The sequence below is a fragment of the Toxorhynchites rutilus genome, chromosome 2, assembly GCF_029784135.1.
Source record: "Toxorhynchites rutilus septentrionalis strain SRP chromosome 2, ASM2978413v1, whole genome shotgun sequence".
Lineage (NCBI taxonomy): Eukaryota > Metazoa > Arthropoda > Insecta > Diptera > Culicidae > Toxorhynchites > Toxorhynchites rutilus.
Window position 1 is genome coordinate 35,030,501 of NC_073745.1, and position 14,989 is coordinate 35,045,489.

Below are 14,989 nucleotides of genomic sequence, written 5' to 3' on the forward strand. Positions count from 1 at the left end.
GAAAATATATTTTTATCAGTGTAACGCGTTTATTTTGCTTGTCGATCATTCATTCGACATCAAACAAATTTACAACTGTGTTCATTAGAGTGCCAATGAAAATGGCCATTTCGAATTTTCAAAGGGAACTTGATTAAAAATGTTGATTCCCACGAAAAACAACCCTATGCAAAATATCAGCTCAATCGGACTACATTTACTAGTGTCGCACAGCGGTCAAAGTTTGAGTTTTTTGACAACCGAAAATTTACCCAAGGTGGGAGTAAAGGAAATCGGGGTTTTCGAAAAAAAAATTGATGCCAAATGCAAAAAAATGCAAAATTCAAATTGCATGAAACGTCGAGATCTACTGTTATCTCAAAAATTTTTTTTGTCAAAAATAAAAAAAAAATTCGGGTTTCAAAAAACTCAAACTTTGACCGCTATACGACACTAGTAAATGAAGTCCGATTGAGCTGATATTTTGCAATGGGTTGTTTTTCGTCAACATTTTTAATCAAGTTCGCTTTGAAAATTCGAGGGTCACATTTTCCCATACATCCATTGGCACTCTAATGTTCATTCATATGGCACATTCTGTGCCATCTGACCTTTCCTCAAAGTTCGAGTCATGAGAATTCATTCACATTTATTCATTGCCATTGAATTGTCAGGAATGTTGTGACTGATCATTTTCAATGTCCCGATAAGTGTGTGATTTCCTCATTGAGGCAGTGCCTTGCTTGTTCAGTTATTTTTGAAGTTACTCCGAAAGAGCAACACAAATCGGTGGCGCAAGCGGAAATGCCAACAAAAGAACAAGATCTGCACACTCACAACTATGGATTGCTTGGACGGCGAGGAAGCACTCTGCAGAATCGATCCGAGCAGCGCAGTGAACGCAGAGCCGAACGAAAAAGAGAATGAACGAAACTGAATGAATCAACTGTGAGTGGCTTGCTGTGATTGTGAGGTTTGGCTTTGGTTCATTTTCGGTATCCCGAATGCAATGCAAGGGCTTTCTAAATATCGAAGGGGAGGGGTGTTGTTATGAGATTTAAATGTTTTTTCTATTAAATTCTAATTTTTAGTAAGATTTTTAACAGCGTATTTGAAATGTTATTTTTCCTAAATAGTTCATTGATTTTCCAACAACTTTGTCGAATATCATATTTTAATCAGACATCTGGATTTTGAAATACGATTTTTTGGAAGAAAGACCAATGATTTGGATTACGCCCTTTTCAAAAATCAGTCGTAATTTAAATTGGTCATATGATAATGGAAATTGTGTTTTTGGAAGCTTTCATCATAAGTACCAAGTCTTAAAAAAATCGGAGAAGGTTGGATCAATATTTGCTGTTTTTTGGTTGATTTGGTGTGGAATTATTTACTCATTTTGTTATGTGGCAGCGGTTTCTTATAATTGTTATTAGATCCGATTTTTTGAAAGTACGCCTTATTTGCGGTCAAAAAGGTACACGGAAAAATTTTGCCAAATGCTACCATCTTCGAGACAGAGTGATTTTAAAATAAAATTTACTGAAAATTTTCAACTTTTGGTCGTTCACAAATGTTTGTCGAGTTTTTTAACCTAGAAGTCAATTTTCCTAAAACAGAACATAGTGTCCGACTGCAATGCTTGAACAAATGAGGTGGTGTGGTTAATTTTTAAACGGTTTTATTTAGCATGCCCTCGAATCTGTTTGTATGTTTGTAACGTCTGTAGCGCTGACCTACATTAATAGAAATTTGACCCCCTGTTGACCGCTGCTGACCGATTGATCTGAAATTTGGAACACACCTTTATCTCTGTAGTCATTATAAAACTGCGTATTTAATGATCTTGAAAATCCAAGATGGCGGCCGCTACAAAATGGCGGATCACATATTTTCTCAAAACCTCATCGATATGGGTTTTCCAAAAACCCATCAATATGGGTGTCAAATGAAAGTGCTTGACTACTAGAACACAGTTATTTATGAAAAATGCAAATCCAAGATGGCTGTTATTTATGAAAATTATAAACCCAAGATGGCTGCCACTACCGAATGGCGGGCTACACTCTCAAATCCCGAATCATATGAGTATCAAATGAAAGGGCTTGGATAGTAGATCACAGCAGATCATGGAAAATCCATATCAAAGATGGCCGCAATCACAAAATAGCAAAGTACTTTATTGTACGGTTTTATTTAGCTTGAACTGCTTGTATGTATGTTTGTTTGTCTGTAGGGTTGTCCCGAATTAATAGAAATTTAACCAATAGGAACTGACCGTATTTATAAAACACCTTTATCTCTGCTGTCATTTTAAAAATGCTTATCTTGAAAAATCGAATTTGGCCGCTGCTACAAAATAGCTGATTCCATATCATCTCAAAAAAATGAAAAAAATTAAAATATAATCAGGTTTGTTATAATGTATATTTTTCTACACAACCTTATAGCATAAAAACTAAGTAAAAAAACTTTTTAAGTTAAACGGTTTAATTGTGATTAAACATAACAATGTTCTGAAAGCTAGAAAATAATTACGCAAGTAGCAGTTAGCAGTTATTATACCTCTCCTTCATTAGTCTAGGGAATTGATGAGGCTAAAATAAAATCGTGTTGCACGTTGGATTTCCATTATCCACAATTAGCGACTTCATCATATGTCCGCTAGCTCGCCAAGCACTATGCTCTTCTCTCCCAAATTCGCCGGACTGAACGGAGCCGCATTTTTTGGTAAAAGGAACAATCGAATTGTCGAATGCTCACGAATGCCGCTATCGACCGATGATTCCAATTGTCGGGGGTGGGAGAGGGGGTATTTTTGCGCTGGGTATTTCCGAGGAGGAAACAATTTTCATAAAACAATACCTATTTTTTTGAAGAACAATTACACTGAAAAAAAAATATTTTGAAAATGTTAATTCATTTTTCTCCAAAATATATTTTTCATATCCATTACAATTTTCAACAAGTCTTCTATACATCGGGAGATGAGCACTTTTACAGGGAAAAAGATTTTCTAACAACAACTTTTTCATGTTTTCTTTGGAAAATTTACAACGATTTCTAACTTTGCTCAAAGTTAAGAGTTTATTCGATAAAGGTTTAGATCTTTAAAAACTTATATAGTTTCTAAATGAACCTTTATAGTTTTTGGAATATATGAAGTTGTTGTTTGGAGCCACCTGGAAAACTCCTCGTAACTTGTTTGTGTCTAAATTCACGCGTTTGACATGTTTTCGACGTTTTGTTAAATGGAAAAGAAAATGCAGAATATGTCGATCATGAGAATTTACACACTAAAATGTTACGAACATTGATAGTAATTTGTTAAGGAAAACATGAAAAAGTTGTTGTTAGGAAAACTTTTTCCCTATAGCAGTGCCCATCTTCCGATGTATGGGTGACCTGTTTGTAATTATGTGGTCTAGTCATATAATTTTTGTTCAGAATTTGAAAAAAAAAGTTTTGAGAAAAAATAAATTTTATTTTCAAAATAATTTTGTTTCAGTTAAATTTAGTTTTTTTAAAATGTGTTTGATATTTTTGATTGAAAACTTGAATAATTTCCTACATTTTCAACAATTTGTAGGTCTTATAGTTTTTGTGTTAAGAGTTTAAAAAAAATCTGAAAAAAAACATCAAATTTAAACAAAAAATCTCATTTAAAAGCTATAAAAACTACCATTCATGACAAAGGTCCCTGCCATGCCTTAGGAGAAACAAAAAAACGCATGGTTACAAAGGCTTGTCTAGCTGAAGAACGTAATGATAGTAAAAAAAATGTGGGCATTATGAAACAATAAGAAATTTTTAATAAAATGTGACTCTCTATCAGGGCCCGAAATCTTCGAAGGTGAAATATGAAGACCGACTCTGCTCTCAGTAGCTTCGCTTCGACTAGAACTGCTTCGGCAGTCGCCGTCAACAAAGAATGAATTGACTAGCGTTGACTAGCGAGGATGACTGGTGAACTAGTCCAGTCAGGGGTTATTTTAACTGACTCGACTAATGAATACAAATCTTCATTCAATAGACTTCAATCCGCACTTCCATTTCCCCTTGACACTAATTTTATACCCGCGTACGCAATCTTATTTTACGTTCATATAAAGAGAAACGAAAACTTGAGTTCTGATGTAAAAAAGTAGTTACCCCATCAATGGACGGTTTATTGTCTACATTCCAAAAAGTGACGTTAAATGAGCTTAAACATGTCATTAGAAGAGCTATCCGGGGATGCCGTTCACACACTAGTACACAATTTCCCCAAGCGAGAGGTGAGTTTGTGTATAACATGTATGACAGAGCATCCAAAATTAAAGGAAACATTTTTATTTACGCATACATCAAAGACGTTAACGTTAATATACTGTTTTATGCTCTCCGTTTTGGTCTCAGAAAATACTTTCCCTGTATATCAATAAGATTCGTTGCGTTTTATAATGTAGGGTAATATTCACGTGTATTGGTATGTGTGATCACGTAACATAGAGTGGAAATATCTATAGGACGACTTTAGATGGACAATTTGATTCAATGGCTGATGTGTTTATATGAGGTGCAAAAACAAGAAAATTATAGCGCATGAAACGATAAACAGTGGGTTTTATTTTTTTATACAACTATTTTCATAGTTATATTTTGAAAGAACCAAGAACGCGTCTCAAATGAGGTGTGATTCTGAATGTGAATACGTGACAGCAGTGGTAACAAGACTTTAAATTTCAATTAATAGTTCCGTTATTACTACTGTCACATATTCAGCGCAGCATTACCAGAAGCAGCTGCTACGCGTGCAGGTTGTACTCACGCACACATATGCAATTGACAACATTGCTACCCATACATGTACAAAAAAAAAGCTGACACTCACACAACTAAAATGAAAGTTCAACTAATACACATGAAAAGTCTACTCCATACATACAAGCATTTCACTCTCTCAAAAAGATCATATCTGGGATGCTTTTTTCTGCGCATTTGCCTCCTTAAGGCAGGAAAAATCATGTTTTGTACTAAGGATGACTTATTTTCTATCAATGCTAGTTTGGGTGTACCCATCGTGAACTCAAACCAACGAACATAGACATTTATCAAGTATCCTATAAAGGTCCTCGCGTTAGTATTAGTAAATAGCATGCAAAATAGCGCACACACACTGCGCGCTATTTTATACGTGTGAATAATTTTCGTGTACGATACAAAAGAATCTAACTCACCTGTAGCGTATGTCAAACCACGTTGAACTCGAACAGCGATGCATGCACACGTACATGGGAGAGAGAAAAAGAGGAACGAATTCTTTTTGGGGGGAAGTCACTCACTCAAAATGCAATGAGGACAATTGGACTGGGAAGAAAGGAATGATATAGTCGAGTCGGTAGAGGGAGATAGCGACTAAACGCCCGACTGACTGTTCAGTCGTTTGGTCAGATAGTCGGCTGACTATCCTCAGTTGATTATGACTATGCAGAGCCCTGCTCTCTATCATTGTATAAAACGTTGAAATAAAATACTTTCAGAAAAATAATTGTATTATTTGAATAATCACCTGAAAACGACCGATAGTTGATGATTATAGTAAATTTAATTTAAAAATCGCTGTTCCTCAGAAACGGTAGCAATTAGAAAAAATTTGACGCACACTATTTTTTTTAAATCATGAAAACTTTTAGAAATCGGGTCAAAAAACATTTATATGAAATAATTCAACAGTTTTCAAAAATCCAATGTAAAAAAAAATTGTTGAAAATTTTCAAGCTAGAATCAAAATGGAAATCCGATGTTACAAGTTGTCGTTTTTGGTCAAAAAGAATGCGTCTACGAAATTTGAGTCAAATGAAAATAAATACAAAAAAAATCAAACTTCAAATTCAAATGGAATCGCTCAGTTCCATTACGGATGATCGAAAATAATTTAGCACCATTCATTTCGAACGGCTCTCAATCTGGTGCTACTCTATGAAGCGAATTTTCAGTATATTTAAAAAAAGAACCATTTTGTTCATAGCGAGTGATAAAAGCTATCGAAACCACAATCTGTAACAGCGACACTGTTACACAAACAGAAAAAAAAATACAGTAAACCCATCCCAGATCCAACCATTTGACTAATGGAAAAACTCAATCAGCTTCAATGGTTAATGACTGGGTTTCCTGGCGCCATTACATGCCTTTTATGCCATCCCACATCTCATCCCGCTCATCCCTCCACCCGACCCAACTCACTTTACCAATGGCTACTGTCCCATTCATTTGGTCCAATTTGGGGTTGCAATTCACACCGTCAATTACTGTCAATCTCATCAACGTTCGTTTTGTCATCGGTGGTAGCGGAGGCAGAGCTACGATTTACTTTTATATGTCCATTCGTCCCACTGCTTCCACCCCCACCTTTGGGTGATTTTTTTTAAATTCGGTGGATCATTCCACTGCTTTTCCAACTGTTGCATAATTGGGCAATGGAAAAGTGAACTCTTAATTGATGCAATTAAATGTTTTAATTGAATATCTAATCGCTAAGTTATCCACGAGAAAACTCTGTCAACTTTAGTCGAGAGAATGACTAGAATGACAACCGACACAGTCAATAGCTCTGATCATAAAAATCTCATCATCGATATCCGCTAGCATAAGAGGGACATAAAGCGCATGAAGGGAATTTATGATGGGACATTTTTCTGCCGAATGGCGGACGCACGAAGGGGCACCATGCTCATATAAGGTTAGAACTCTTCCTCGGTGCGGAAAACGATTCCCACTGGGAGAACCATAGATAAATGATAACAATAAAATGTCATAATTTGAAATAATTTTCCTCCCATTTTTTCCACCATTTCCGGCGGCTCCTTCCACACAGAGATGGGTTTTCTATTACCATCATCGGAGCGTTGTCATCGCATTTCCCGGGAATCGATCCACTTTGCGCCGGGCTCTGTTTATCTCCTCGCTTTGTGATACCATTAGGAAGGCAAGCAGCTCCGACAAACGATAAATAACAATCGATGGGGCAAACGTTTGTTTGATTGTCAGTTTGAGCTTCCTTCCTGGAATCTCTCGAGCGCTCGTCTCTGTCAGCCGCCACGAGAGCCTATAAATAATGCCACCACCAACCAGAGGAACTATATCCGCCACCGTCTTCTGATGGGTCCGAAAATATTCTTGATCCTGTTTGCTTACTTATTCACGAGCAAACGTCAGGAAATCTTCCTCCCGTCCCCGTCCCCGGCGGGATAAATCGGATCAGTTTTTCTTATCGTGACAATTCACTTTGTGATCGATGGGAACGGGAAGATTGGAGGATTGGTGGCTAGCGCGCGAGCTCACAAGACGACAGGAATAGATATCATAAATTTTAACCTCAAAATCCTGCATCACAAATACGACAGACAGGGCTGAGAGGGAATCTACAAAAAAAAACGGCGTTATACTTTCTTCTCTGCCATTGGTTGGACCGGAGTTGGAAGTTGCGCTATGTTCCCGGGAAATGTAATGGGCTGAGAAAGGCGGGAAGAAGAAAAAACACCTGACAGGAAGTATTTCGTTGAAATGGATAGGGAATCTGTACGTCTTGGGTGGAAGCGAGGCGTCATTGTTGCGCTTTCTCGATCGCCCTCGCAAAGAGGTCGCGGAGTACGGATTCGAAAGTCGCAAGATTCTCCTTTGTCGTGAATTATTAACGGGATGAAAAAGTTTTCGGTAGTTTCTATCGCTAGTTGTTTAGGGTGATGTGAATATTAATATCAATGGAGTACCATTTTGAGCTGTCAGATAATTCTCTCTCGATAATCAACACTAATCAAGGACATTTGATTCGAGAGCATAGTTTATAGTAGGGGAAGTGGGGACATAGTGGTCACCCTAAGGAATATGCCCATTTCTAGCGTCCACATACCGCTTTAATTCTCGTTTTTCGGAGAATATCATAATTCAACTCATTGTTGTTCAAGATAGCAAACGGCTTTTACTATAAAAATTCAAAATAGTACATTTTTCATCATTATAAAAAAAATGGATTTCTGTCTGTCTGTCTGTCTGACAGGGTGTGTAGGGGTTTTTGGGGCCGGGGAAGGTTTTCGTGATAGTTTGAGAACCCTCCCCCCTCTCTAAGGGGGGGCTGCCATACAAATTAAGCACAAATTGTTACATTACTCAAGCAAGTGAAACCAAATTAGGCATATGGAGGTTTTAGGGTGCAATAAATGTTTCTATGGTAGTTAGACACTCCACCCCCCTCGCTGATGGGGGGCTGCCATACAAACGAAACACAAATTTCTGCATTACTCGAAAATTAATCAAGCAAATGAAACGTAATTTGGCATATGGAGGTTTTAGGATGCAATAAATGATTCTAAAGCATAGTTCATCTTAAATCTGGACGCATTAAAACGGGTCTATCTCGGAGCTATGTGAACGAAATAAAAATATTATGAGCTTGAGCTTGAGCTTGGGTAGACTGTACAATTCGTAGTTGCTCTCCGTGATTGACCTGAACCAACCAAATTGCACAAAGAACACACAGAATGACGCTTGGGACTAGCAAATCATTCTCGTTGTGCTATTTCCGGTGATTCGAGCTTTAAATTGTCAATAACGACGCCGGCCACGTCCTTACAGTCACCAGGGGAAGGGAAGGAATGTTAGTATGATAACCGCCGCCCGAAGGCCAGAAGGGTCGCCTCTATAGCGTGGTTCCCTAGCGATTATCATGGAAGGGATAGTTGTTAGTGGGAGGAGATAAGAATCAGGATTCACTGTGGTAAGTGATGTGATTATGTAAACGCAAATTATCAGCCACTCGACGAAATGAAATTCTGAAAATTCTACTTGTCACAACACGCGGTAAAGATTATCTTTAGGTATCCTGATAAGGAAAGCCTGTGTTGTTAATATTTACCGCACGTACTTTGAGAATTTTTATACAATTTGAAAAAAAATTCTATGATCATTCTATGAATTTCTACGAGTTTCATCATCCTTCGAATGAAGTGTATGAATATCGCACAATTATATCCACATATACCATAAATAGCTACAGGTAAACTCACAAATCGATGACCGTCCGAAAGGAAATATGAGATTTGGGAACACAATATAAAAAACTGAATTAGGAAACTGAAGTCTGAATAAGGATCTAGAATCATTGACAGAACTCCAAAAGAATATGAATCTAATATCTCACAAACTTTCATAAAAGTCGTTATGGGATGGAACTCAATTGAAAAACATTTTACCTGCAACAGATCTAAAGTAAATAATGATGTTTATATCCGACGATGAGCCTTTTCGAAGATAAAGGTAAATTAAAAATACTAACTCACCAAAAAGACTGGCAACCATGAACATCTCTAAATGGAGCTCATGCCTGTACTTGTTAAATTTAGCTGAAATCACTCGTCTCGCGCGACACATGGGCCACATTAGCCGCTCAGAGAAACGCATAACACATGCATAACAGAGCATGATCAGATAATTCTAAAGGTACGACCGAAAGAAAAGAGCACGAGTCTTCCACACACTGAAAAATTACTTGATGGCCTATAGACTCACTATGGAACTCGTTTTCGCGAATTACACAGCAGATCATTCAATCCCGAACTCCCATACCGGCGAATGATACAATACTGAAACTAAGCTAGTTCACCTGAACTAAAAGGACTATCTGTGGGTTAATGTATTCATTTCGTGAATAACAGGAGTTTCTAAAACCTTTATATACACAAACACACGAAAGAAAACGAACGATCTGTCTTTACAGTAAGTTCCCAGAATGAAGCACGTCACGACACATCGCCTCCCTCCATTCGGCGGTGGACGCCCGGAAATGTAACACAATGCAGAACATTTTCGAAGTTTCCTCATAAACCACAAAAATGCTCCATACTGCATCACACCATCAAGCAACCACCGAAATACAAGAAATGGTACATCGTGACGCATCTCATTTCGAAAACTTACTGTTAATACATTACAAAATAAGTGAAGACATTTACAGATTTCCTGTTTGCAAAACGATTAGTGACCATTGCGCCGGCTAGTGACCATTCTATCCTGGATTCCTCGAGAAGACGCACCACGCTAGATATGGGGTACAGACTAGGGGGGCGTTGCTGATTAATGGTCAGCTGCATCCCAATAGGAAGTATCCCGTGTCGGACACACGTACAGAGCATTGGAGACAGCAACATCACAATTACGAAAACACTTGTAATACTAACCTCGAGCCAACCGCGAGTAATCGGTTACATATTACTAACATAGTTATAAGGCAAACATTGTCGAAATATTGAACTCCCGGCCCCGTCAGGTTGACGCCATATGAGCCTTAATAAAAATATATATTTTGGATAAAAAAAAAAACGATTAATATTTAAAAAAAAATCATCTGGCATCTCTGAACATCAAACGCACGAACACATAACCTATGGAGGAGAAACCAAATCTTCCGACCTGAACCAAACACAGGGCGCAGCGATACAACCAGATTACTATTCCATATGAACGCAGCAAGCGCCCTATAGTGTCATATAGTACCACTACCACTATAGTTTACGTGTTTACACACAAACACAACCCACGCCTTTTTCTGTGCGCTGATCATGCCCCCTGCTCAACACTCAAATGCGATATTTTCACTGCAGCAAAAACTTCCTATTGAATATGGATCAACACTTAAAACACCTTTTGGAATGAGCGAACCAACTTTATTCCATGTCATCGTCTGCCATTAACCATACACTCGCGATTCAAAAACACGTCACAACATGAGAGCCAGACAAACGCCGTAATGAAATTCACAGGCAGAAACAAAATACATGTCTTCGCTTCTTTCCAAGATTGATTCAGTAAAATTAATTTGGATTTTGGATTTAAACTGGATTTTATATGGATGCGGGAAACACTGATTTTCACAATTTCAAATCGTTTTCTACACATGAAAATTAACACTTGGTAAAGAAAAATTGAAGAGTAGAAAATAACGAAAGTGAACACGGAGCAACGAAAAACACAACCACACTCAATGCCTGCTCGTTCAGATCTCCGAACGATATAAAAATGTTATGTACTCAAAATGTAGGTCTTTTATTGCACTTTAAAGGAAAAACAACAAAAAAAAAATATTCCGATGTGGTTTTGATGAAATCTCGAGCTTTTCGGCGAATACCACTCATCATAGTTTGGACATCCTGTTCGCTGACCTCAGCGGCCATTTTGTTCCACCATCTCTTCATCTCTGTTGCATCCCGAGTCATCCTACCATTCTTCATCATCTTCTGCTTGACAATTGCCCAATATTTTTCGATAGGGTGGAATTGAGGGCAGTTGGCTGGGTTGATGTCCTTTTCGACAAAATCCACCCCGTTGTCCCGATACCACTGTAGTTCCTCTTTGCTGTAGTGGCAGCTTGCCAAATCTAGCCAAAACTTTACTGGTCATTTGTGAGATCTAATGTACGGAAGAATACGTTTTCTCAGGCACTCCTCCTTGTACATTTTGGAGTCCATGGTCTTGTTTGTCACAAAAACCGGGGGTTTTCATCCGCAGCTGCAAATACCTTGCCATATCGAACACTTTCTTGCAAACTTAACGGCAAAAACGAATTTGAACTTGCCGTGGACATCACCCCGACCAGTGGCTTTATAAAATTTTTGGCCTGGAAGCTGCCCAAAATCCATCTTCACGTACGTTTCGTCATCCATGAGGATGCATCCGTCGTACTTCGTTAGAACCTTGTTGTATAACTTCCGGGAACGTCCTTTGGCTACTACATTCTGCTTCAATGTCCGGTTTGGTTGCTTACTGGCCCGATAAGATCGTATTCCTTTGCGCAGACGAATCCTTCTGACGGTGCACCGGTCGGCATTGAATTTCTTGGCGATGTCATAGTCCGACTACCCTGGGTTTGCCTTGATCGTTCTCAACATCTTCAAATGCAGTTTCCGATCCTTAGTTCCACTATGACGCTTGGTATGAACCTGCCGATCGGTAGTACGCATCTCACGGAAACGTTTGAGAACGCTGCACACGATCGAATTGGCCATTTTCAACGATTACGCGATTTTTGAACCTGACCACGTTGGGTTTTTTGACATGGGTGTCTAAAATTAATTTTTGTTTCGCGGCTTCCATCACGGTAACTTTTTTGAAACAAAACGAATCGTAATGAAATTTTCAGCACTGATAGAGGAAACATTCCAAAACAAAGTGCTGTCAAAACATTCTAGATCCGACCACTAGGAGCGCTGTGGTATAATATACAGTGCATCCAGATTTAAGATGAACTCTGCTTTATGGTGGTTAGATACCCCTCCCCTCTCTCTTTAAGGGGGGAGGGGTGTGATAGGTGTCTGCCATACAAATAAAACACAAATTTCTGCATTACTCAAGAATTAATCAAGCAAGTGAAACTAAATTAGGCATAGGGAGGTTTTAGGGTGCAATAAATGTTTCTATGGTGGTTAGATACTCTACCCCCCTCTCTCATGTTTCTCCGTTACATGGAATTAATGCTTGATACAGAAAATATGATAGAATAAATACAGACCCCTCTCCTCTTCTCCCCATAGAGAGGGGGAGGTGTGTACATTCACCATAGAAACGTTTCGTGCCCCCTGAAATCTTCACATGCCAAATTTGGCTCCAATTGCTTGATTAGTTTCCGAGTAATGCAGAAATTATAGGGGTCTGTCTTTATTCTATCATATTTTCTGTATCAAACGTTTATTCCATGTAACGGAGAAACATGTTATTTGCAAGTGGTGGAAAAATCTTCAACGAGAATTGTGTCTGAAAATATGTAGAGGTAGAAGTACTAGGAATTTTTTAGTAAAAGGTGAATTCAACGGGGTCGATAAGAAGATCAATCAATGAACAGTTCTGCGATTGGACTCATGAACTTGCGCTTAGTAAGAAAACGTGAATGTTTGAAGATATCGATAACCAGGGGGTCTCCGTAGCCACATTGGTTGCGCGTTCGCTTAGTAAGCGATCGATCGTGAGTTCAAAACTCAGGGCCCTCATTGACCATCTTTGTGTTGTTACAGAATAGCTACGTCCATGCAACAATCATCAGCGATGGAGATCGATCCACGGTCGAAATAAGATCGATTCATCCATACAACTGGTCTGCCCTGCAGACTGCAGACACATCGGGCTACTGTTTTATAAATAACTCAACAATGATCAATCAACTGTCTCCGCTGTCCGGTGGTCCAACTGGATAATGGAAGAACAGAAAGAATAACTCTTACGCCTAAATGGCTACTGTGTGAATGTACCATATGTAATGGTATAGAAGGAATACTGGCGAATGGCAACTGTATAATGTGCTAATTATAGATATGATAACCATGTGACATGTACACGATTAAAATTCGGCTCTGTTACAGCTAAAATGCTAATGAGCCTTAAATAAATAAATGGGATAAAAAAAAGTCGATAACCAAAACAAATTGTGGGCGGGACGAAGTTTGCCGGGTCAGCTAGTATTATATAATATTCAATAGGAAGCTAATTTTCTAAAAAATAATAGCTCAATTTTTTTTTCTAAAAGATTTCTCATAGTTTTAACATGAATCTGTGAAAATAACGCTTAGCTTTTTGATCTGGGTCGGAAGGAATAAAAACTTCTCTGATGAAAATATTATACATCTTCTGAATATACAATTAATTAATCTACCTTCATCTCAACTTCTCGAACGATGTAATTTGTTTTTATTACCAAGATCAAATTTTCCTGTTGGCTTAAGACTCAATTGATGCAGAGAATTTTTCACACTAACAGAATCAGTGAGATTCGAGTAATTCCGATTGGGCTAATGAGACTGAGTATTCTGCTTCTTTTGACTAACGAATAGTTTTTGAACTACAACACAAACTTTCAATTAATTTTTATCTCCTCGTGCATGATTAACCGATGAGTCAGTTATTGGATGTACATACGATGTTTTTATCAATCTACATTGGGGCATCACATAGAGGCGCTTCCTCACAGTGGCTCACAGCAATATTTGTTCCTTATTTTTCGTACGCTAATCCACGGCTTTCGGCGATGGGTTCTTCCGATAAAGTGATTGTTGATACAGGTTAAATCAAAAAAATGTTTACCTGTGTTCGTCCGTACCCAAGCAAAAATAGCGAAATTTTCCCATTACTATACTGATATTGTGTGGAACTCAGCTGCCAAAGAAATTTATTTGATGGAAAAATATAGTCAAAGTTTTTTTCTCAAACTCGTTGGAATTGTCATGTTACGCGTATAATCATTTCAAATGTAAGTACCTCGCGAATATGGTATATTCCTGATGACTTTTAGTTTTATGCTTACCTTCTCGATAGCTTAGGATGACGTAGAAGACTCTGGAATTTAATTATAAAAAGATATAATTTAGTACGATTACCAGAATTATTATTGTTGCTGGCAGCTTCTGTTTGTCACTTTGCCATACCATAATAATAGTCGAGTTCCTTTGGATATCGAAAATGAGATTCCCTTCTGGTTAAAATTCGTCATTTATTGATATAATCTTTTTCAGAAGTGACATGCGTGTGAATGTGAAAATTAATAAGAGCAATGATAAGCGAAATAGCATATATAATTAGGATTGGTTGTATTCAACTTTAACTATTTCATAAAATTGAAAATTGTTGTCGCGTAGCGTACAAACTCGCGCTATACTCAATCCCTCGAATGTTCTGATCTAAATATGGATCCCAAATGAGGAAAGAACACTTCAAGACCGAGTTATGTTAGCTTGGAATCCGGAAGAACGCCTAGATCTTTAATGTTTGTAATTCTATTCAGCATAGATCAAAAAACTTATATTGGAATTTTATTTTTGATCGTTTTCAAGAGAAGGGGTTAGTGGTTCGAAATGTAAAACAGACTACAGGGTAACTTCGATATAACGTACATTTTACTTTCAAAATTGTACGTTGTATCGAATTGTACGTTATATCGAAGCATAATAAAGAACTCTGAAACGTAGCTTATACTACTTTATTGTGTTGC

General features: G+C 37.9%; 1 protein-coding gene across 3 annotated transcripts in view; it reads right to left on the bottom strand.

The window, feature by feature from the left end:
• The window catches only part of LOC129764990 (mucin-2), a 200,914-nt gene extending 186,580 nt beyond the window's left edge, over positions 1-14,334 (bottom strand). For all 3 annotated transcript variants that reach the window (XM_055764709.1, XM_055764708.1, XM_055764707.1), the window contains exon 1: positions 14,306-14,334. The gene's annotated coding sequence lies outside the window, so the exon portion shown is untranslated. The remainder of the gene's footprint in view (positions 1-14,305) is intronic.
• Positions 14,335-14,989: the final 655 nt, after the last annotated feature.